This window comes from Calypte anna, unplaced genomic scaffold (assembly GCF_003957555.1).
Source record: "Calypte anna isolate BGI_N300 unplaced genomic scaffold, bCalAnn1_v1.p scaffold_86_arrow_ctg1, whole genome shotgun sequence".
Classification (NCBI taxonomy): domain Eukaryota; kingdom Metazoa; phylum Chordata; class Aves; order Apodiformes; family Trochilidae; genus Calypte; species Calypte anna.
In genome coordinates, this window is record NW_022045534.1 from 438,881 (window position 1) to 451,234 (window position 12,354).

A 12,354-nucleotide genomic window follows, 5' to 3' on the forward strand; every position below is an offset into this window, starting at 1 on the left:
GCTGGAAGAGCTTGGGTCTGCTCTGGTCACACAATTCATGTGTTACACTGGAATGAAGATAAAAGGAACACTTGTGTTACAAAACTGACCAGGGTCTGGTAGCTCAAAGACATGTAAGAACTGTTCAAATTAGGGCAATCACTTGAAATGTTTAAAAACATTTAGCAATGATTTACTGCAACAAGCAACCATTCCTACAACAGCAGCACAAACCACCTCTTGGGTTCTTATTTGGACAGGTTCAAGTTAGCTGGAAAAACCAAACTGCTGGAGCCTCATGTTCCATTCTGCCCTGGAAAATACACCATGGACTGACCTTCCCATCAGCTGCAGTTTCACAGAACCACAGAATGGTTTGGGTTGGGAAGAACCTTGAAGATGATCAAGTTCCAACCCCGGCCATGGTCAGGGACCTCTCCCCCAGCCCAGGGTGCTCCAAGCCCCATCCAACCTGGGCTGAGACACTGCCAGGGATGGGGACAAATTCCAGACCCTGAAGGTTCCCCAGTGTCCCTGTGCTTGGGGAGGGGGGACCTGAGGAGCCTGGGTGGGATGTCCAAGGGAGCAGAGCTACAGCAGTGACTGTCACACAACCAGTGTGACACATCTACCCCCCAGTGACACCCAGAGGCATCCACCATCCGCTCCCATCAGGCTTTCAGGGCCAGGCAGGGTCTGTCCCCAGATAAAATCTCCATCTGCACATGCACAGCATGGAGGAAAAGCCCAGAGCCTCCTGCTCACTCTGTAGGAACACAGCTCCTGAGGTTGGTGTCTGCCCCCTCCCAGGACACTGCCTGCACTGACAGGTAACACTGACACCCCCTCTGCCCAGCTCTGGTTTTCTCCAGCACAAAGGGGAAGAAGTGTCCAACCCACAGGGGTTTGCAAAGCCCATGCCCAGAGCTGCTCCTCTGCAGCTGCAGGCACCAGGAATTGCCTCAAGACTCAGCACCCTCTTTCACTCAACACTTTTGCAAGCCCAGTAATCCAGAGAGACAAAAAAACCCCAACATTAAAAAGATTTATCACCCAGATGTCAAATCACCAGGAACCTCTTCTCTGGAGGTCTCTCTGCATTCCTCTCCATGTGGGATTCAGGTGTAAAAGCTCCTCAAGTTCTCAGGACAGGCTTGGCCAGAAACAGTGATGCTGCATGTTTAATGTTAATGTTATTCTAAATATAAAGTTATACCAAGAAATTATTCGGTTGTAAGGTATTTAATGCAGGGACTCCTTTGGAAAAGAAACTTCTCACTGCAGAAAGCATCAGGAGAGGGATGAGGAGGCCCTGGGGAGCCAGCAGCCTGACCACACTGCGTGGAGCCATTCCCTTGGGCAGTGCCCCTGCAAACACCCTGCAGCAAGGAGCAGGTAATTAACACTGCTTTCCCCCCTTCCCTTTATCTCCTTACTTACTTCTTCTTGACCAAATGCAAGGAATGCTCTGTCCTTTTTTTTCCCCTAAAAATCCATTCTTCTGCCAAGAGACCCCTCTCCTCAGGCTGGCAGACAAACAGCTACAGCAAGGAGCAGGTTCTGCAGCTACAGCTCCTTTCCCAGCTCCTCTGTGTCTGGTTTTTTCCTTGAGGAAGGGACGAATGGTTCCCCCTTGAACGATGCACCAGAAAAAAACCACCTCAGTATTCCCAAGAACTTGGGGAAGTGGATTTAGTCACAGGGAGCAGAGAGCCCCAAGGGGACAGGACACACACTCAGCCTCCTTGGGACACACACAGCCACACCACTTCCCACAGGATTCATTTTAATTGAAATAATAAATTGTACAAGAGGGCCACCCCCACCCCATGTCCCTCATCCCCACATCCCCAGGGCTTGCTCTGAAACCCCTCCAGGCATGATGGGGACTCCAGCCCTGCCCTGGGCAGCCTGGGCCAGGCCCTGACAACCCTTTCCAAGAACATGTTTATTTTTTTTTTCCCCAAACATCTTTCTGTGTGAGTGTTACCTCTGTCCCTTTGGTCAGGACCAGCTCCTTCTCTAAGAGCACAGTTTGGGCTGCTCCTGGAAATGAGATCCTGGGCCAAACTGCTTTTTGGTCTAACCCAGGATGGATGACCCTCAATTCTCAGGTTTCTCCATCATCTTTGTGAATATGTCCAAACAACTATTTGAGTAATTGCCATAATTCTCATAAAACCAGGAAAGATCTTGACTTCTCTCTATAGCTAGTATCTACTCCTATCAACTACAGTTTCCTACCTGTAGTAAAACCTATGAGATCCAGATGTAACTGAAGCTGCTGCCACACCTGCTCTCAGTAATCTTGTCTAAATATGAGAGTGATCTTGGCTAAAAAATGAGAAATAAGAAACAGGTTAGTCACTGCCATTTTGTGTCCAGTTTTCCCCAGCAGGAAAATCCATCCCCATGGCCAGGTCTGGTTACTGGTTGTCTTCTTTCAGACGTGGCTGCTGAAGGTGCAAAACAAACCCAAGACAATTCTGAGACCTCGAAAGTCTAAAAACTCAATAAATAGAAGGAACCTTCCTGAGCCTTTTTGCTGTGCTGGAAAATCTGTCTGTAAAGGGACCTTGCCCAAAAAGCAACAAAATTCACCCAACTGCTTTCTGCCCCAAACAGCTTTGCCACCCGAGGCTGCTGTGGGCACCAAAGCCACAGAATGTGTCTGTTCCCAGCCCAGAGCTCAGGAAAAGCAGGAAAATCAGTCTGCACTCCAGGAAAAAGGGCACAGCAGCCAGGATCATGAGGATGTTTAAGAAAAAAAAAAAAAAACAGAGCCAAAAAGAAACAAAATCTAAAGGAAAAGGGAAAAAAAAAGGAAAAAGGGGGAAAATGAATAAAGGGAGGGAAGAGGCAAAAAGAGGGAAGGGGGGAGGAGGGAAAGAAAAAAAGGAAAAGAAGAAAAAAGAAGAAAGAAGAAATATAAGAAAAAAGAATAAAAGCTTGCTCTGGCAGGGGGGTTGGACTCGATGATCCCTTGAGGTGCTTTCCAACCCCTAACACCCTGTGATTCTGTAAAAACAAAAAACAGGAAAAAGGAAGATAAAGGAAGAACAAGGAAGAGGTAAGCAAGCAAACATGTTCCATCAGTCAGGTCTGGAACTGATGAATCTGAAGTTGATGACTGAGCCCTTAGATTCTGACATGTGAAGAATTCCAGGCAGGACACCGAGGGAGGGGCTGAATGTGAGGATTTCAAGGTAAAAGTGAGTCCATGTCAGGTGTGATGACATTTCCCACCTTCCCTCCATGTTTTGTGTGTAAGAACATCCCACCCACCAGCAACAGTGCTGCTCAGGAGCACCAAACATCAGTGTTTGCTTAATTACCAGCTGCATCTTAATTATCAAGCTGCTTTGTACCTAAGGATGGGACTGATGGGGTTAACTGCACTCTCAGTCTCTGGTGTGGTGTTTGTGAAGCTGTACCTGCTGTACTCACATGGCTACAAACACCTGGGGATCTGCTCCCTTTCAAGCTGAGTTCTCACTGGATAACTGGAGAATTTCCAGGCCTGTCAGATCTGATGACAGGCAGTACTGGTATTAATACTCATCAGTATCAGGCAGCACAAACCCAGCTGCAGGTGGCTGGGGCTCAAATACCAAACTCTGGGACTTCCCCTCAGGCTTTGGACCTCAACTGGAGACTCAGGAATGGGAACCTTGGAGAGGGGAAGGATTTACCAGAGCTGGCATCACAGACAGCTCAGCTCTTCTCTTTGCTTAGAGGGTTGGAAGAACATTGATCTCAGAGCCTGCAATGTCTGGGCTTTTCAACACTGTGCTGCCTGAGGAATACAAGGAACTGGTAATTGTGGCTTCCTTGCAATTCACTTTGTGGTATTTTTTACCTCCTTTTCCGTAGTTTTAGATCAAGAAACCCCATGAGCACCACTGGCACAACACGGCCAAGATTGACTCTGCAGATGACTCCTGGGTGCTCCCTGTGATTCCAGGAGGTCTTGTTTATCTTTTGAGATGAAAAGATACAGGATCTACTGCTACTTTTTTGTTGGGTTTAAGTTTCTTTTCCAGCCTAATTTATTCCAAAAGCCAAAGGAGGAGGAATTCTTACAGGCTATGGCATACAGGAGGATGACTTTTCGTTCTGCCAGCTGACTGCAGACCCAACAAAGCAGCAGCAAGGAAAGCAGAGATGGAGACAAACACTTTAAATGCCCTTTGCCTGATAAAGTCACCACTCCTGCCCAGAATCTTCCACCACTGAGACAAGACTGGGGTATGTTCCACACAGCCCAAGGACAGGGGGTTGCTCGTAGGGGAACAGAGCCTCTCCTCTGGCCTGGTGCAGATGCTGCAAGGGGACAAAAGGCACAAGAAACACCATGGGAAGGGAGTGTATGCCAGCCACATGTCTACTGACCCTGGCAAAGTGGGGCAGGGATCCAAATGACCAAAGGGAAGGGTGGAATAACGGGAGGAGGGTGAAAGGAGCAAGGAAATGATCAGTGTCCTCCCTCGGTGAAAGAGGATAAAGCAAAATGCCCTGAATTGGTAACACGACTGAAAACTCACACTGCAAATCCCCAAGCACAACAACAGAAGCAGGAGATACCAAGTTCAAGTTCCTCTAAAGATCCTTTCCATGTCCCACAGATCCTCAGGAGTGCAGTGTGATGCCCCAGAGCCAGCCTGGCCCCAGATTCCATCCGGAGTTTGCCAGAGGATGGTGCTGGGTTGGCAGCAATGAGCCAAGCAACCCCTTCACAGCAGTGGGAGCAGACAGGGCACAGAAAATCCCCAGTTAACCCCTGAGCTCTGGCACAGCTTGGCCACCCTGCCCCCAGCATCTCCAGCCTGGGTTCTGCAGCTGGGCACTTCAGGAATGGTTGAGGTTGGGAATCTCTGGAGATCTCCCAGTCCCAACCTCCCCAACAGAGCAGGTTTCCCAGTTAGGCTCCTGGAATCTCCGAGGATGGAGACTCCATCACCCCTCTGAGCAACCTAACCCAGAGCTTAACAACCCTCACACACTTCATCCCAAACCAGGCAGCTTTTCCTTTCTCAGGTTCTGAGCAGTCCAGCCTGGGATGACCCTGGATGCAGGAACAGAGCCAGTCTGCACCAAGGAGCTGGACTCAAAGATCCTTGGATGGGTCCCTTCCCCTCTGAGATGTTCCAGAATTATAATCCTGCACGAGCTCCCAAGCAGCTGGGAAGACCTGAACACACACAGGGAGTGGACTTCATCTTGGGTCTGACTTCACACCACCCGTGGTGCCAAAATAGGTTTAGGTTAAAGAACTTTTAAGGTGTCAGGTGGATTCTTCAAGAGAAGACAACTCAGTAAGACAAAAATCCAGCCATCCATTTCTCACTTTTATCAATGCTCACAGCAGAGAAAGATTTAGAAACCTTCTTCAAAGCCACTTCAAAGTCTTCCATAGTAGGAAAACTTAGATTGGAAATTAGGAGAAAATTATTTAAGGAGAGCCTGGTCAGGAATTGGAAGGGGCTGCAGAGGTGGAGTCAAAAAATGGGTGGCCATGGCAGACTGGGACATGGGTTACTGGGCACGGTGGTGTGGGGTTAATGGTTGGACTTGATGATGTTAGAGGTCTTTAAATTATTCGGTGAAAATGATCTGAAATTTCAGACCTTTTGCTTAAAATTGTCCCACGCCTGAGGAGTTCAACACTTCCTTGAAACAATTCTGGAAGTTAATTGGGTAAGATATCTTCTTGCTTTGAGATTCATCAGCTTGGACATGAGGAGGTCACAGCAGACACTTGGCTGCAGCAAGGGGTGAATTTCCTGCCCAGCATTCTCTCTGCTGAACAAATTTGCTCTGCTGTTTCAGAGGGCAATTCTCTGTTATTTGCCATCAGAACTCTTATCCTCTAATTACTCAGAAGCTCTCACTGAATAGGTGGGAAGGCAAGAATGGCCTCTTTGGTACAGTGTGCTATATGTAACCAAACCCATAAATTAGGCCCATTATTTATTATTCACATCTAAATAATGATCTCCTGCTGCCCTTCCCCTCTGAGGAGGCAGCAGCTCAGATCAATGCATCTGTCCCACAGGAGGCACCCAGGGCAGGCAAAGCAAAACCCACTGGAAAACACAAATTCTGAGAATAAAAAAATAATAATTCCCCCCCCAAAAAAGCAAAGAAGTGGGGTTTAGAATCACCCTTTTTTACAGAACTGGGGACACAAACAGATCTCATCTTGGGAAAATGAGTGGAAAGGGCAGAAGGGCTGAGAGAGCATCCCTGGTGAGCTGCTGGAGCAAGCAGCCAGAGCAAGAGCAGAGCAGCTCCTGGGAACCCGGGGCTTCCTGCTGCCTTTGGCTCTGCAGGAATACGAATGGAATTCCATTCAATTCTAGGAGCTACAGTTCAAGTGGGAGGCTGAAAAGCCAGGACAGTGCAGCAAAGAAACAAGAGGAACCACTGAAAGCTGGCAGGCATGCTCTGCACGGAGAGAAGCCCAGTTCCAAACCTCCTGTTTAGCAGACAATTATGTGGTGATGTGATGGCAACCTACATGTAAATTTGATTTATTCCTAATAAACCCAAACCACAGGACACAAGTAAAGGCAGAACAAAATCCAAACTGCAACCAACACAAAGCCCCCGAGCTTCCCCCACAGCCCTGGCACCAGCTCCATGTTGGAAACTTCAATGCTTTTTCTAAAATACCTCTTGGTTCTTTTTTTTTTTTTTTTTTTTTTTTTAACTTTGCACAGGAAACAATTCAAAGAAATCTTCTGATCTCTGTTCTATTTGTGGTGCAGGTTAAATGTCTGCAATGATTCACTTGGACTTCATGAACACTGAGCTAGGAAATAGCAACATCTGGGTCTATTTTCTGAGCTCTTTTGCCACAAAATGTGAGGGAAAAGCCTTGCAGCAGGAAAACTTTTGGAAACCTTTGTTTGCCATACATATATATATATATATATATGATTTCTTACACTGACTGGTGAGAAGTATGACACAAAACCCCATCAGACACAAATTCAAGAGGTGGATCTGCAAATCCATGAGACTTGGGAGGGCAGCAATGTCCCCAGCCAGCCACACCAGGCAGGGTCCCTTGGGAAGGACCCATCCATGCTCCATTCTGCTGCTCTCCTACAGCATTTGGTTTCTCCTGGTGCAAACTGCTGGGTGATAAAGCCTCAGAGAGCCTGAACCTGCACACTCACAAGATCAGGTTTGCACAACGCAGCACCAAGATGCTCAGGGCAGGCAAGCCAGACCTCAGAAATAAAATCACTGGATTTAAGGACGGGTTTGGTCTTTTCCTTTTGGGCTTCTCCTTCCTTTTCACCACCCATCCATCTGAACCTCTCAGCCAGCTCAGCTCACAGCATCCCACAGAGCAGCTCAGGAGGATGAGGCCAGGCAGCAGCCTCAGCCCCTTGGGCAGCTCCTTCTGAATCCTGCACCATGCACAGCTCAGTGCACTCAGGGACCAAACCCAGGGTTCTGATTTCTCTTGCCAGGAGGATGTTGGAGGCAAAATTTAAGATGCTGACTGCACTCCAGCTGGAAACTGAGCTGGGACACTACTTGCACCTGGAAAACAGTGGAGGGTTTCTGGCAGGAGAATATTTGATAATCATCAAATCCCAGATTCTTTTAGGTTGGAAGGGACATTAAAGATCTTTAGGATGACCTCGAAGTGCCTCCCCTGCCATGGTCAGGGACCCCTCCCCCAGCCCAGGGTGCTCCAAGCCCCATCCAACCTGGGCTGAGACACTGCCAGGGATGGGGCAGCCACAGCTTCCTTGGGCAACCTGGGCAACCAGGGGCTCAGCACCCTCACCCCAAGCAATTCCTCCCTCACATCTCATCCCCATCTCCCCTCTCCCAGCTCCAAACCCTTCCCCCTTCTCCTAGCCCACTCCAGCCCAGCCAGGACATCACCTTATTCCAGGCCACCACTAACCCATGTCCCACACCTGAGAATCACAGAATGCTCATGGCTGGAAAGGACCTTGGAGATCACCAAGTCCAACCAAACCATTTCTCCCTCCCTCCCTCCCTGCCCAAGATCTCCTCTCCATCTCCCCTCTCCCAGCTCCAAACCCTTCCCCCTCGCAGGCTCCCATCCCTCCAGGCCCTTGTCCCAAGTCCCTCCCCAGCTTTCCTGGAGCCCCTTCAGGCACTGGAAGGTGCTCTAAGGTCTCCCCGGTGCAGCCTTCTCTTCTCCAGGCTGAATAAAGGTAAAAGCACAGCCCTGGAGAACTCACTCCTGTGTTATCTTTATGGAAACATGAAGAGCAAACCTCCCAAACAGACCCTGAAGTGCAACAAATTGAGCTCCAATTCATCCAAAGGAGATTTGGTGCTGTTGGGAGATAAGCTGCAGTTGTGCACAATGGGATGTCAGCCTGACACTGCCCCAGGTGACCTGGCTGATGGAACCATGTCCTTGGGAGCAGCCCCAGAGCTGGGGACAAGGTGGAACTCCCCCAGTTGGATTCATGGCTCCCAAACAAGTGCAGACATGGCCATGGGGCCAGGCAGACCTTGCATCACTGCTTGCCTCACCTTTAGTCTGTGTAAGAACTTATTTTATCTGCTTGGGGAGGCAGGGAGAGCAGGGAGCCATGGTCAGCCTGGAGCTTTGATGCTTTGAGATTCCCCCAATAAAATACCAAACTGCTCCATCAGAGTGTGGTTCCTACTGGTGTTTCTACTGCTAAAAGATAAAAAGAAAGGCTGTTTGAAGGCAAAGTGCACTTGCAGTAAAGAAGAGAGCTCTCACTTTCTGGTATTTAGTTTCTCTTTTGAGCAGGGAACAAAAAACCCCAACCCCGATGAGGGTAACCTGCACTGACAGGACCTGCAAGCCAACTCTGCAAGAAACCAAAGCTGAGCACAGAACGTGGCTGTGGGTGCCCCCGAGCACAGGGATCAGCTGGAAAACCCCCTGTAGCCCTTCCCCTGCTCCTTAAGCTCCCCAGATGACAGGATGGCTTGAGTATTTCTAAAGAATCCCTGTGCTGTAATTAAAATAAAGCACAGTGCTGCAGCCTGGGGAGGGCCCTGAACACTCCCTCTGCACAAACTTCTGAAATATTCCAAGGAGGAGATGACTGCCAGCAGCTCCTGGCTGGAACGTGCTGCTTTCTGACTGGATTTGTAAGAAAAAATCCCCAGGAATTGTTTAAAAATAGCTGCTAAGACTTCTGCAATGAGAGCACCAAGGGCAAACACAGCCATGGGGATGCTGAGCCAACGTTTGTTTTTTTTCCTATAAAAAAGGGAACATAACAAGTGTAGTATTAAATTGGATCTCACCACCCCGTTCCCCTGCAGACCATGTCAGCAACTTTCAAGAAAATTTGCATGTCTGTATCAGAGATTAATCATCCCTTTGTTCTCTTTGTTATTGTGAGCAGCAGCAAACAGCCAATCCTCTTACACTGTGCAAGAGGAGTTTTTTTGTTTGTGGCTTGGAACGAAAAATGTGACCTCTGCTTCCCTTTATAATTTTGACTAAGTTTTCTCCAAGCCTTTTTTGGAGCTTTTATACCTGGTGTTTAACTGCCACTGATTTTCCTAATGTCACTTCAGCAGTAAACCATCCCAAAGCCCTCTTGATGCAAAGGAAAGAAGCAAAAATAACTGAAAATGTATAATCCAACAAGAATATAAATTAAAAATGTATAACCCCCGATACAGCAGGCTGAATATTTGCCCAAAGGAAACACTGAGGACATGTCTGGGGATGATAAAGCTCCCCCAGCACCCCCTGCCAGGCTGCCTGCCTTTGCATTGCCACTCAAGCATTTCATCTTTTTGTCCTGTCCTCTGGAAACCTGCACATTTAGGTTATTCCAGCAGCAGGAATGACAAGCAGACTGTTTTCACTTTTACAGGGTTTGTAGTAATTGAAAATAATACTTTAAGGAGAATGCTTCTGTTCAGATGGTCGGATTTCAGGCAGAAATGAAACACGCCAAGAAGTGAAAACCCAATCACAAGCCTGACAATACATACAGATACCTGAGATTCTGCACAAAGATGAGTCCTGAGAAAAGTAAATCTCTGAGCAGTGCCATAAAACCTGGTGAAAATACACACCTGGAGCAATTTTAAAAAATAAAGTCTACGCTGGGGGTTTTTTTGTTTTGGTTTTTTTCTTTGTCTTTTTGCTTTTTTAATACAACAGCCAATTTATTTGTATGCAACATCTCTAACAAAAGCATGAAAGAGCATCCCTCAGCTGGCTGCTCTCTCCAGGATGGAAATGGAGTAGCAGGAACTGCTCAGGCACACAGGCACAGGCAGGAGTTTGTCTCCCTGCCCCTTACTGCCAGTCATTTGCAAGATGCACGTTACTTAGCAGGACAAAATGTCATGGTAAATGCTGCTGGTTCCCACTCCAGCATCACAGGGGTACGAAAGGCCTATGAATAATAACTCTTCCCTGCAAAAAGGCAGCAAGTGAGGCATTACTTCACACCCACTTTGTTCTTGCCCTGCTCAGAAATGACAAAGATGGACCCGGAGCCTCCGGGTCGCTGTTACAAGTTCCCTGGTTCCTGGCTCAGACACCCCGGCCCCTCTCCCAGCTGCTCCCACCATCAGCTTACAACAGCCAAGAACAAACCAAACCCAGCAGCCCTCTCCTCCCTGCCACCCCTCCAGGACAGCAGCTCCCCACAAACCATCACCACCCCACACTGGAAGCAGCGTTAGCAGAAGTTAACTCTGCCTTCCCGCTCCGCTCCGGCAAACCCGGCGGCAGAGAGACCCCGCTGGTGTTTTTCTGGCTAAAGCAGGGAAGGGTGAGGAAGGTGAAGGCAGCAAACCTCAGAGGTGGTGCTGGTGGTGGTGGTGATCTCCCCTCTGGTCCTCCACTGGTCCGGCATCCCGCAGCAGCATCCCGATGCGCGGCACGGCCCCGTCTCTAAGGAAACGCAGCCGCCACGTGACCCAGCATCTCTCTATCTCCTGGGCACAAAGCAGCAGAGCCCACAAAAGCCTGGGAATTGTCCGGCTGGAAAGGGACTGGGGACGACTGTGTACAGTAATCATAATAATTATCGTTGGGTTTTAACCTAGCCCACTGAGCAGGGGAGGGAGGTGACGTGCCCGCCAGCGCCCCGCCGCACGCCCCAAGTTTTTAACGGGCAAGAGGCACTTTGTGTTTCCCTGAGTGCTCCCCCTTGAGTGAATCCACAGGAAAGTGCCAAAGCCACTCTTCAAAATGCAATATTCATGGAGAGGAACAGAAGCTGAGATGAAAAGGCTGGCGTTCAGGGGAGGAACATTGGTGTGGCTCCCTGCCCAGCCTGCTCACAGCCCCCAAGTGGGTGAAGGACACCACGGGACAGTTTTTTCTCTTGGGAAATGTCTGTGTCGTTTGCCGTGCACATATTTATGATTTTAAAGCCTTTGGGGGCTCAGCCCTCCCCCTGTCCCAGCAGGATGCTCTGGCAGGAGGGGTACATCCCAGACCTCAGTACCTGAGCACTGGTGATGATCTCCCCATGCCAGCAAAGGGCTGGGCAGCAGAGATCCCCCCAGGACAGGCAGGAGCAGCAGGGGGGGAAGGAAAAGAAATAAAGTCTGACTGGAATATCAGCCCAGCTCTAACCAACACACAGAGCAACCCACAAACCCCTGTGCATTTGGAGCTAGAGGAAAAACTAACACACGAGTCATGAATTATTGCAGGGATTGCTCCACCTGGCATCCAAAAACTACCAACCAACCAACTTACACTTCAGCACCCAGACAAGTTACTGAGGTTTCTCTAGAGCCTGATTTTCAACAAGTTTGGATCTAAGGCATCAAAGAAAAAAAGTCTCAACAGCTTCCCCTGCTTGTTGGTTCCCACAGTACCTGGAGCACAGAGCAGGCTCTGCAGGGAGATGTGTGTGGCTGCAGCAGCAACAGCTCAAGCATCAAAAGTCTCAGCTCCTTTTTCAAGTCTAAAAGGAAGGTTAGGTAATGCTCCACATCCTGTTCCAGCATAACAACATGATTTCCAGAACCATGACTGGGAATACAGGTAATATAAGGTGTGAAATTATGATGAAATAAGTATTGTCACTATCCCAGAACAAGGTGACAGAACACGGTGTTGACAGTGCTACAACCATCCTGGAACAGGTCAAGGAACAGGTGAGAGCTGCTCACTGAGGATGTAAAAACAGATCACTACAAAATTGAGATACCATATGAATCAAAAAAGAATTCAAAATAAAATGAAAAAAAAAAATAAATAAAGTTTCTAAGCCTCACCAGAACTGCAATCCCACCACTGAGAGGTTCCTACTCACTTTGCTGGGTAATGTCACAAGAACCTTCTCCCAGCCTGGAATCAAGAAAGGATTTCTCTCAGCCAGCTCAAACCAAGGTACCCACAGCCCAGCA

At 48.5% G+C, this 12,354-nt stretch overlaps 1 protein-coding gene across 3 annotated transcripts in view; it reads right to left on the bottom strand.

Moving 5' to 3' along the window:
* Nucleotides 1-12,354, bottom strand: part of DTNB (dystrobrevin beta) — a 159,270-nt gene that overhangs the window by 70,706 nt on the left and 76,210 nt on the right. The window lies entirely within an intron of this gene.